The following is a 13134-nucleotide window of genomic DNA, read 5'->3' on the forward strand; positions in this document are numbered from 1 at the left end:
TATAAAATCACTTTCTGTGGTTAGAATAAATACATCTTGTATATTGGTTTCAGTCCAGGATCTGTGGAGAGGTGCTCACATCAAAACAGTATTACCATTTCACACACATTTCATTTAACCCTCTTCTTGATACCTTCCAAGCCATTCTCTAGCCAGGAGAAGGAAGGCGTTAGGAAGGCTCTGATTTTGGTATTCAGTGTTATGAAGGGCATAGTGAGAAATGACTAATGCCCTTCTCTTAGATCAAGTCTACACTACAAAATTTTGTCAGTATAGCTACATCGGTCAGGAGCAAGAAAAGATCCACATCTCTGACTGGCCTGGTTATGTTGGCAAAGCCCACTTGCCCCTTCCCACGTGCTTCCCATTTTAAAAGTAAAATGAAAAGACATTTTGAAACAAAAGTTGTTTTGAACTGAAAAATGCTAACCCTGATTAAATCCCTGACTGAAGAAGGCTCAAGGGCCGAGTTAAAACAGAGAAAAGAAAACCACAGAAATAAAGGCACATAAATCTAGGATAATATGGGGAACGCTGTGCACAGTAAGAAACTTGGCTTCACTTTCAGTTTGCATTAACTGTTATTAAATGTCAATGGAGCCATTATGGAAATATGTGTGAGCCACATGAAATACTTATAATGAAAGCTGGTGCAGTAGGTTCCAAATGGGCTCTTAATGAATGGACACCTGTGTGTTACTGAAAATGCTTCTACTGCTCTCCAGGCTCCGTCGGCTTTGTACCCTGTAACATACCAACTGGTTTGGAATGGATCAGATTGGAAAGTAATTTGGAAAACTCTCAGCACGCTAGGCATACAATTTCCATAGTGATTGTTCAGGCACTTTTTGAGGGCGAGGAATTTTGAAACACAAATCTGTAGTAATGTTTTATTTAAACACTTAAAAAAAAAAACAGATTGTTCACCAAGAAAGTTGGACTAAATTAAAAGTCCCAGTTTTAACCACATATGAGGCTAGGCAATTGAAGGCATTCATAGTGCAGATGGTGCATGCAATAAATATGAAGCAAATATTAAACTGCTACAGGGGGAGGGATAGCTCAGTGGTTTGAGCATTGGCCTGCTAAACCTAGGGTTGTGAGTTTGATCCTTGAGGGGGCTACTTGGGGATCTCGGGCAAAATCAGTACTTGGTCCTGCTAGTGAAGGCAGGGGGCTGGACTTGATGACCTTTCAAGGTCCCTTCCAGTTCTAGGAGATGGGAGATCTCCATTTATTTCTACAAGTGGAGGCAGTTTAGCTTTAGCAGAGCCTTCTTTACAGCCTACGTTACCTTCATGTTATATAACAAACAAGAGGCTCCCCTCACATATGGTAGTGACAGGATCAGGACACCTTACCAGATATACACGTTTCAGGCTGCTAGCAGACAGGAAGGGTGGCCAAGTGGTTAGAGCACTACAGTGAGACTCAGGGGAGCTTAGCTTGATTTCTTGTTCCACCACAGACTTTTCATGGGTAAGTCACTTAGCCCTTCTGTGCCTCAAGTCCCCATCTGTAAAATGGGGATAATAGCACAGCCCTGCCTCACTGAAGTGTTGTGAGGATAAATACATTGAAGACTGTGAAAGGCTCAGTTATTATGGCAATGAGGATCATAACAGTACAGCAGATAAAGTAACTGTCCCTTTAAGTCATGGGTAGGCCAATGTAACTGCAGAAAGTGGGTTAAAATATAAAGCTGACTTTGGTTAACCTGTGAAATATTAGAAGAGGAAGAATTCAAGTGCATTAATTAATTCTTCCAGCTTCGCATTTTGAAGTAGAGGATCTTAAACAAAGTAGCTTCATGAGGCCTAAAAGAATAGGACACAATCACTCCCTATTTCGTCTATCTCTAGATAGCAAACACTGTCTATCTGCTCTTCTTTGATGATGTAGGCAAGACAGTTATTGCCCAGCTACTATTTGCGATAACAAAGAGTTTGTACTGGCTCTGCCTTCTGACCTGGCGTAGGGCTGGAGATCAGTAAGTACATGAACTTGCTAAAATCCCAAGGGCAATGTCACTGGGGGAAATATTGATAAGCATGTGGCCTTTATCTGGTGAAGGCAAACGTAGGCCACTGTGTTGAGTGCTGTTGTGTACTGTTCCCTTGTTTCCAGGTAACATGAGTTCAATTCTCTGTAAAGTGCCTTCTCTTGATTACCCCACTTGTTTGTCATGTGTTCAAAAAGAAAAATAGAACCAAGGTTCCTTTTTAACTCTCAGTAACACTGGGCCAAGTGAAAATGTAAAATGTTTCTCAAGGGTAAAATATGTGTGGGCAGATTCAAAGGGATTATGGTACAGAGTTTTGGAATCATTCTTTTATTCACATATGGGTATTTCAATATAATAAATACCCATTTTCTTGTATCCCCCACCCAAACAGTTTGTATCCAGGAATGAAAATTACAAAAGTCCTTCCAAGTAATGACCTTAAATAGCAATTAGGAGCATTAACCTGTTGGTGTTAGTGGTTCCACCTGTAAAGGACCCCAATATATAATAATAATATAATATATATTCTTGTACAGTGCTTTACATCAGCAGATCTCAAAGTGCTTTACAAAGGAGGTCAGCATCATTATGCCCATTTCAGAAATGAGAAAACTGAGGCACAGAGGTGATATGACCTGTCTAAGCAGAGCAGTGGAAGAACCAGGAATGGAACCCAGCTCTTTTGAGTTCCACACCAGCGGTCGCTCCACTAGGCACCACCTCCCCAATGCCATTAGGATGTAAAATTAATTAGACACAGGAAGATGAAAAAGTATAAACTAAGAAAACCTTGTGTCAGCTCCTCAGCTGGTATAAATTGGTGTCATGCCATTGAAGTCCATGTATGCAGAGATGGTTCACCATGTGAAATTCAGCTGAGGACTTTCTTAAAGTCCCACGCTGTTTGGATCTGGGGGTTTTGCTTGGACCTCATTACACCTAGAAGCAAAAATGTTAAAATTAAATATAGTATTCAATATTATAATAATATTTTTCTTTACAGTAAGAGACACAGTAAATCATATTTCTGTGTAGTCAGGTCTGTTTTCACTGCGTGACTAATGGTGCAGTTTTATTTAAGCCCTGGGATTGGGAAGAGGGTGAAATTGTTTCTCTTTCCTCAGAGCAACGAAGGACAGAATTTCTCCCCTGAAATTTGGGCCCGGTTTGAGGCACAGCGATGAAGGGAGAGGAATCTTGTTTGTGCAGCCTACCTTATTTCTGTGGCTAGAGTATTCCAGGCTCCTGACTAAAGCTGACTGTTAAAAATTTTAACTGGAAAATGGTGTTTTGATTAAATGGAAATTTGTGGAACACAATTAATCTTTTGTTGTTGAAAATGGTCAGGGGGTTGAGATTTGATGAAAAACCAAACCATTTCAACACAAATTTTGAGAACAACAACAACAACAACAACATCATTTTCCAAATCACTCTAGTCCTGATTCCTTGCACCTGGTGTAGTTATTTACTGCTGTAAAACAAAAATCACCCCTGAGAGTCAGGCCCTGGGGGTTTTAATCTGGTACCTTTCATGAGCACTAGATTTAAGGAATTTTAAAGAGAGAAAAATACACTGTCTCCCTGGGTCATAATTTACTGCCCTGGAATTTTATTGGTTGGCCCTTTGTGTCCATCTTATCCAACAGAGCTAGGAGGGGATCATCAGTTTTTACAATCAATGGCCAGCTACACACTTACGCTTCTCCTTTCTAGAGAATGGCATGGAATATATTATTTAAAAGGAGAGTATTTGAAAGGATCATATAAAACCTTGCCAGTCAGATGCCACTGTGTATTAGAGAAGCAGCTGCAGAAGAGAAAAGCTGCAACAACGATTAGGTTTTGCCATTGACAACTGAACAGCTGATCACTGAAACTAAAACCAAATGAAGTGAATGAAGGTCTGTAGAGGAGTTTCAAATGTTCTTGGTAAGTACACCTTGTGGCATTGCAGTCTCTCTATACCCACAAGAAACAAAAATCCTAATCAAATGCCAAGCAGACTAAACATTCCGTTCCCACTCCCCCCTGCCACACCCTGACATTTTCCCTGCATGAGCACAGATCCTCTGGCCAGACTCCTGAAGTATCTGTTTTTCCACTGTCATGTATTTCTCTGCCCACTACAAAGCCAAATTGTGATCTCACTTACACTCCCTGCAATCCAACTGACTGCAGTGGGATGAGTGGGGGTGTAAGTCATGTAGCATTTGGACATTCATATCCATCCTTCATTTCTTTTTGATTTTGAAGAAGTTGTAAATTGCCATTGTCTCAAACTTCTTCTCTTCTTGGCTTCCCTTGTGTTTCAAGATTTTTTTCTTCATCATAGTCTCGTTTTCCTGAGAATAAATTTGATACCTTCTTCAAGCCCTGCTGGACACCTGACCCACAGTCAAAGGCAATCAGAAATAACACTGGCAAACAGTCAAACCAGTGGGCATTGTAACTGCTTTGATAATACTCAACCAAAGTTTGTAAAAGGGTTAACCAAAAGGTCAATGAAAGAGTCTGTGCAGATTGCAAATCCAGTAATCAGGATAAACTTCGTTTGTTTAAACTTAGGCAAGAGCCAAAGTAAACTCACTAAAGAAATTGGCCATATTTCTGAGGCGAGCAGCCTGGCAATAAAGAATATAAATATGTACATGATACCTGTTGCGGTAAGAAAACGTAACCTCTGGGTATTGATCTGAGGTGATTCTTGCTTCTGCGTGAATATATGCCTGCAAGTGAATTTATTTGTTTTAGAAAAGTTAACTAAATGTATATAGGAACTGAGATGAAAGAGTCATCTGGACTACATTAGGCCAATCTGTGATACAAGCAGGGAGAGCATGCACCATTTGATCCAATCACGCAGAATTGAAATAAAAGAAAATGAACAATTCCTACTAAATAATTAGAAAAAGTTTGTAATGTGTGTCACTAAGAATGATCCCAGAACACTGCGTATTGGGAGAGCTTCTCTAGCATATAAACTAGGCATAACATTAATTGAATCTACTTTCTTTTTTAATCAGTCAGTGGGAATTATTGGTGCTCAGCACTTTTTATGATCACAACCAGGCCTGCTGACGGGGATGGGAGGCCAAAGGGGTCAATTGCCCAGGGGCCCAGGCTATTTAAAAGGGCCTTGGAGCCCACGGTCGCTGCCGCGGTAGCAGGGGCAACAGTGGCTGGGAGCCCTGGGCCCTTTTAATTCAGCCGGGCGGGCCGCAGGATTCCTAGGTGTGTGTGACTGCTCTGTGCCCTGCGTTTTGGGAGGCCCCGCGGGCTGGCATGACTAGCCAGCGCAGTCGGTCCCAGAAGTGATAGGTTGTCCCAGAAATGATGGATTTGTCACTTCCGCCCTGGGTCCTGCACCCCCCGAGGGACAGCCGTGGTCCTGGGGCCTGGAATTGCTGTCAACGGGCCTGATCACAACCTTAAGAAGAGGCATATAAGCAAATCTGTTCCCTTTTACATCGTAATAATGAGTTCAAAATACCACCATCTCTAGTATGAAAGTTATGCTTCTAAGCCAATCCAGAATTTATCTAGGTTGATAATATATTTAGGGCCTTGTATATTTTGCAAATCCATGTCTGTAGAATATGTTTCCTATTGCAGAATTGTGCTCCACAATCTATGCTTTCGTTTCAAAGGAATCACGTTTCTAGCCCCCATGGTTGCAAAGTAACCTTAAAAGAGTGAACTGTGGGCTTTCCGACCTGGGAAAATTGACCAGAATAGCTATTCTAGAATAGCTACACATCGGAGACTCTAGTCCAGAATAACAGTGATTTTTCCCCAAAATAATTACTCCACTATGGAGGTGTACTAATCATTCCGGAATAAAGTGATTTTATTTCAGAACAGAGTCCACACGAGGAGCAATTGTGCAATAGCTTATTTCACAATAACTGCTCTGGTCAGTTTCCTCATGTGGCCAAGTCCCAAGTGTAAATGGGTGCAGTGATTGCTGAGTCTGCAGCCACAGATTCAGAGGGGAGAATGGCCCCCTTTCATCCAATGGAATGTTAGCTCTGAAATCTAAAGGTGACAATTTAAATAGTAATAAACTCCTACACTGCCTCCCCAGGTGCCAAAGGCTCCAGCTTCCCTCAGCAGCACTAGGAGGCAGTCATGTGTTGTCAATACTGACACATCAGCTTCTGAAAATGTGGGGACAAGGTAAAATAAACTGGAGTTAATAACCAAATAGCCAACAGAGGGGCTGCTGCACTCCATTTCCATTGTTAATTCAGATATCCATTCTTTGAGATTGAAGAGGAAGCTGCCAGAGAATTTCCAGAGCACTGTGGAAAAGGGGGAATCACCTTAGAGTATGCAGGGCCTTGACTAAAGCTAACCATAAAGGTGGCTAGACAGTCAGGTGAGAAAGAAAACAGAGACCATTTTAACTATTTTTAATCCTTAAAGGAAAAGGAAGAGATTTAATCTTATCACCCTGAATCATATAACTCATTAGAAAGAACAGGAGTACTTGTGGCACCTTAGAGACTAACAAATTTATTAGAGCATAAGCTTTCGTGGACTACAGCCCACTTCTTCGGATGCATATAGAGTGATATAGTGTTTCAATATATGTTTCACTCTATATGCATCCGAAGAAGTGGGCTGTAGTCCACGAAAGCTTATGCTCTAATAAATTTGTTAGTCTCTAAGGTGCCACAAGTACTCCTGTTCTTTTTGCGGATACAGACTAACACGGCTGCTACTCTGAAATAACTCATTAGGTTACAAGTAAGAACTTGTCATGGGCTTTTCAGAAGCACCTAAAAGAGTTAGGTGTCTAACTCCCTTTGGCTTTCCAGTTGGGTGTCTGGCTCCTTTAAGCACTTTTGAAAATGTCACCCTTGATTCTGAACACATGCCACTGTCATTGACTCCATGACCCCCACGATTAGGCCCTAAGGCTCTAAAGCAGTAGATGAGAAAAATCCCTGTAATCACATTGCTCACCCTAGAGATATGGGTTTGAGCTTGTTTGAGCTTGGAGTGTGCAAAGCTGTCTGGGACAATTTAAGAACATACTCCTAGACTCAGGGCTGGTGTACACTACAGAATTAGGTCGGTTTAACTGCATCACTCAGGGCTGTGAAAAATTTCCCACCCTGTGCAATGTAATTAAGCCGACCTGAGCCCCAGTGTAGATACCATTAGCTCAGTGGACAAATTCTTCCATCCACCCAAATACTGCCTCTCAGAGAGGTGGATTTACTACAGCAACAGAAGAACTCCTTCTTTTGCTGTAGTACATGTCTACACTCCAGTGCTACCATGGCACAGCTGGAGTGCTTGGGCTGTGCTGCTGTAGCGTTTCTAGTGCAGACATACCCTAAGAAACAGCTTCATATGGAGGAAAGAAAGATCTCTGCTGTATCCAAGCAAATAATTTTTCCACATCCCAGTTGATCACTGACCACTTCTTGAATAGCTTTTCCATTGGTCTAGCTTGTTTCTCAGCTTAAACTCTATAGAGTCATTGTGGAGAGTTCTCTGAAAACATCTGCTCAGACTGCAGGAGTGGTCAAAAGGCTAGCAGAATGTTAGGAACCATTAGGAAAGGGATAGACAATAAGACAGGAAATATCATAATGCCACTATATAAATCTATGGTATGTCCACACCTTGAATACCGTGTGCAGTTCTGGTCACCCCATCTCAAAAAACAAAAACATTAGCAATGGAAAAAGTAGAGTAGGGTTACGAAAATGATTAGGGGCATGGAAAAGCTTCCATATGTGGAGCGATGAAAAAGACTGGGATTGTTCAGCTTGGAAAAGGGACGACTCAGAGGGATATGATAGTAGGCTTTGTCTACACTACCACTTTTGTTGGTAAAACTTTTGTCGGTCAGGGATGTGAAAAAACACCCCTTGACCGACATAAATGTCACTGGCAAAAGTGCTGGTGTGGACAGGGCTATCTCAGTAGAAAAGACTTTCCTGCTTACATAACTAATGCCGCTCATTGGGGGGTTTAATTATGCCAGCAGGAGAGCTCAAGTTGCAGTGGGGGAGATCTAGGTTGGATATTAGGAAACACTATTTCACTAGGAGGGTGATGAAACACTGGAATGCGTTACCTAGGGAGGTGGTGGAGTCTCCTTCCTTGGAGGTTTTTAAGGCCCGGCTTGACAAAGCCCTGGCTGGGATGACTTAGCTGGGAATTGGTCCTGCTTTGAGCAGGGGGTTGGACTAGATGACCTCTTGAGGTCCCTTCCAACTCTGATATTCTATGATTCTCTCTCCTGCCAGCAAAGAGCAGCTACATGGGAGACCATATAGAGGCACAACTGTAGTGGTACAGCTGTCCTGTTTTAAGGTCTGTAGTGTAGATATAGCCGAAGTCTTTAAAAATCATGAATGGTGTGGAGAAAGTGAGTAAGGAAGTTTTAGTTACTCTTCACATAACACTAGAACTGGGAGTCATCCAATTAAATTAATAGGAGGCAGGGTTAAAACAAAGAAAAGGAAGTACTTCTTCACACAACACACAATCAACCTATGGAACTCATTGGCAGGGGATGTTGTAAAGGCCACTAATATAACTGGGATAAAAAAAGAATTAGATAAGTTCATGGAGGATAGGTCCATCAGTAGCTATTAGCCAAGATGGTCAGGGACACAAGTCCATGCTCTGGGTTTCCCTAAGCCTCTGACTACCAGAAGGTGGGACTGGATGACAGGGGATGGATCACTTGATAATTGCCCTGTTCTGTTCATTTCCTCTGAACCAACTGGAACCAATCACTGTCAGAAGACAGGCTACTGGACTAGATGGGCCATTGGTCTGACTCAGTACAGCCATTCTTCTGTTCTTATGATTAAATCCCTGTATTTAACCCAATCAGATGTGGAATTGGTAGCTTGTAAAATCAGCTGTTTTCGCATGGGGAAGAGCAGGTTGAATAATATTCTTTGCAAAAATTATTCAACCTCCATCACAATATTTTTGAATAAATTATTTGCCAGTTTTTAATATTCGTGAATATCAACACATTTTATGACATTTCACCATAAAATAATCATCTAAAATGTTTTTCCGTTAGTTACCCAGCTCAGATAAAGAGGCTGAAATCAGTCTGTATGACCAGTGTTATTCAGGTCACTTGACTGTTCTTACACAATATGGAAGATGATTCCAGAAAATGGGGATGTAGTGTGGAGTCTCCATATTAAAAATAACTAGACCCCTATGAATTTTTAAAAAATAAATATTTGGGTTTTGTTTTTGTGAATTTCATTTTAGTTTGTTTGATCCCCTCTGGTGGGGGGTTGAGTTCTGCCCCCAAGGGCGGGGCGGCCCTGTGCTGCGGGCAGGAGAATGAACCCACCTTGCCCAATCAGGAGGAGAAGCCCCATTGGTGCAAGGCCTGGACAGTGACTCTCCATCCCACACTCATCCTGCAGCGGGAGCTCTGTCCCATGGGGTTGAGCCCAGCTCCCAGCTCAGAATGTTGCAACTTAGTGCGTGGGGTCGCAGATACTACTTAGGTTTGGCCCGGCCACCCTTCAGTCGTGAAAAAGAGGGGTATTGCTGGGCCCAACCTCAGCAATGCTGTGGTCCTGTGTGCCAGGGTGCAATGGCCACAGAAGGGAGCTGGCCCCAGCCCTGCAGGCAGGTGCTGTGGAGTGAGCACATTTTATTTTGTTTTGATCAAAGGTTTTCATTTTGTTTTGAGTATTCTGGTATTTGTGAGTTTTCATAGATTTTTGGCAACAACTGCAGCAAATTCTAGGATGTTTATAACAATTCAGCTGTTCTGTAGGAAACCCAAATGTGTCAGCAACACCACACAACAGAGCGGAGATGGGTTACCCCTTTGGAGTGGCTGCTGGGTGGGTAGAAGTGTTTCAAGCCAGTGATGAATAGCTCTAGACTGAGTAATCAAAACCATGTGTAAGCAGAGACTGAATGAGCTCTCCCCTGACATCTGGTGATGAGCTGTGGAAGAGGACCTCAGGAGCTGATCTTATTTGCATGGGCACACCCACCCTGCCTAAGTGCTCAGCATGATGGGATTGCGTGCCCAATGGTCACTTTTGGCTGGTGTTGGATTCCCAGTCTCCTTGTTATTGGGGCAGGAGTAATAAAGTGTTGTTATCCTTGTTGTGTGAATCCAGGGCAGTAGTACTGTACTTGGCAGTTCCCGATTGAGGGACTCACCCTCAACTAAATGGCGCTCGCTATGCAGGGGACATGGGTTCCAAAGGCCAGTGAGTTGAGAGAGGGTGGGCATTTTGTAAGGGTCCTGGGCAATATTTGATCTGTGCTCTCTATAATGTGTAATAGAGCTAATTTAGACCCAATTGAGAATTTTTGTTATATGCTGCAGAGCTGAAATCACTGATAGTCAAGTTTAAGTATTAGACCTGCTTTGGGACAGTGTCTTTGATGCAAGAGACTGCCTGATGTGCACCAGTAATGAGGCTCTCCCACTAACAGCTGAAATCACTGAGAGCTGTGTTAAAGGGGTGGCCCCTGAAAACATCTTGGAGCTGGTGGAGAAGTATGGCCAATAGCGTGGCTGGTAGAGAGTGCCAGAGCATAACCCCGCAGAGAGGGGTGGTGAGTGAGTGCTTGAGCAGTGGAGCGAGTAAGGTGCCTCCTTACCCCCCTTCCACCCAGGGTAGGGTGACCAGATGTCCCAATTTTATAGGGACAGTCCCAATATTTGGGGCTTTTCCTTATATAGGCTCCTATTACCCCCACCCCCATCCTGATTTTTCACACTTGCTATTTGGTTACCCTAACGCAGGGTGGGAGGAGAACTCTGCAAATGCACCTCTGAACTCTGGAGTGGGGTGCAGAGAAGGACGGGCATGTTAAAGGAACTTTTGGGTTGCTGGACTTAAGAACCTGTGGGGAAAAGGACACTGCCCACCTTACTTGGTGGTGAGTCTTTTGCTCATGGTTTATGTTTATAAACCCTGTTTGCGGTGTTTCCCTGAATTAATGCCGCATGATTTCCCTCCTTTTATTAAAGATTTGCTACACTCAGACTCTGTGCGTGCGAGAGGGGAAGTATTGCCTCTTAGAGGTGACCGGGGGTGGTGTGTAATTGTCCCCGGTCACTGGGTGGGGGCTCAAGCTGGTTTTGTGTTGTATTATTGAAAAGGAACCCCTCGATCCTGAACCTGGCCCTTGTTGCTGCCAACTCTGACTGTCAGAAGGGTTACACATGTTAGTGGTATTCCAGTATATCGTTTACATTTGGCACCATAGGTGATAATCTACTTTTTCTATGCCTACAGAATCTGATGGTTACGTATACATGAGGATTGTGTATTGAACGGAAGTGGAAAGATGGAGTTATGTTCAGAATGAATTACCACTCTGCTGCTTTGGTATAATATATGACAAATCTGAGGTTATCGCTATATGTAGTACTATGGGAGGGTTCCGGGTTCTTTTGCAACTACCACATGATAACACAGTAAGTGGAGAAGAGGAAGAGATTTGGGATATAATTTTTTTTAACTGCATAGTGAAGCAATTTATGCAAATCTTTTTTCAGGGATCTAACTATTGCTAGTGTGTGCTGCTTAGGCTAGAAAAGGGTTAAACCACCGCACTAGAAAGCGGAGGACTTTATCATAGCTAAGTAGGATTAATTCTGGCATAATCCCTGTACAAAAGCTACTTTTCTTCCAACTCCAGTGCACACAAATAAAAAAAGAATTGGCTCAACGATATTATTCTCACCTCTAATTCTAGAACAATAACCATTTTAACTAATTAAAATGTTCACCTTAAAGGTGTCTAAACAAAGACTGGTAGAAGATGTATGATTAGCTACAGTGAGGTGCTAAATTGTTTACTTTAGTTATTTTATTTGCCCCCCAGGTGGGATCCTCTAGAATTTTTATATTTGAAAATATTTTGTTGCTGTGTCAGTCATTGCAGGGCATTGGGAGTGGGGCAAAGTGGGTAAGGAAGAAAAAATAGGATCCCTTTTTATTGAGTGAACATACAGTATAGTTTATAACAGGATTTCAGGCAAGAAAGGGGCTTTCTGAAAACACTGGCAGTTTTTTTTTTTATGAGGATTTTAATTTTCTCAAGAGGATGAGTGAACTTTGTAGACCCATTCTCTAAGAATAGCATTGCTTTTATTGTGGTAGAGGCTAGAAGCCTATTGTACTAGGCACTGTAGGGCTATGTAACAAAGACAATCCCCGTTCTGGAGTGCTTACACGCAAAGTACAAAAGGAGAGGCAGCAGGTGGATAAAACAGTCAGGGGAGCATTAGGCCACATTGAGTTAATTTACAATCAATGTATCCCTCCCTATAAGCCTCTCTGGGACATACAGAGGTTTAGAGCGTGGCAGCTGCAGGGGACTCTACCTCCTCAAAAATAAATTCTTCGTTGCTTCGGCTTTCCTGGAGGAACGGCGGTCAGGGCCACTGATGAGGCCTCCGCGCTATGGAAAGTATGTGCAGGAACTGATTTTTATTTGCCTTCCCCACTGCTGACTCTTTGCACACCCCAAATTAGAGGCAGGGACAGAATAAGAGCACCCTGGGTAATCCCTTTGGCAACCCCTACAAAGGGAATGCCACCTTCATTGGAAGACTCATATGTCATTTAATGAAGAATTGATGTCTTCATTGCTCTTAGACAAGAATCTACCAAAATCCAGTTCACTCAGATCAGATACCCCTATACGAAGTACAAAGACTTTAGTTAGACCAAAGCATTTCAGTTCTCAGGACACTAAACTGTGCCATAGGTAGAGAACAAGAGGGACCTAAGGTGCCACCAATGCCTAAGGCCCCTGCAATGGCAGAGAATTGACAGATGAGATACACCCAAATGATCCCACCCAAATGATCCCAGCAGACAAACCACAGCAGTGCTTCAGAGAACATAAGAATGGCCACACTGGGTCAGGCCACTGGTTCACCTAGCCCAGCATCCTGTCTTCTGACAGTGGCTGATGCCAGATGCTTCAGAGGGAATGAATAGAACAGGGCAATTTATCGAGTGATCCACCCCATCATCCAGTCCCAGCTTCTGACAGTGAAAGGGGAAAAAATTGAAGAATTTTTATGAGGTCATGGAAGGAAAAAAAATACTCTCAAACTTTTTGACCTTGTAGAGAGTCATTTG

Source organism: Malaclemys terrapin, chromosome 2 (genome assembly GCF_027887155.1).
Source record: "Malaclemys terrapin pileata isolate rMalTer1 chromosome 2, rMalTer1.hap1, whole genome shotgun sequence".
NCBI lineage: Eukaryota > Metazoa > Chordata > Testudines > Emydidae > Malaclemys > Malaclemys terrapin.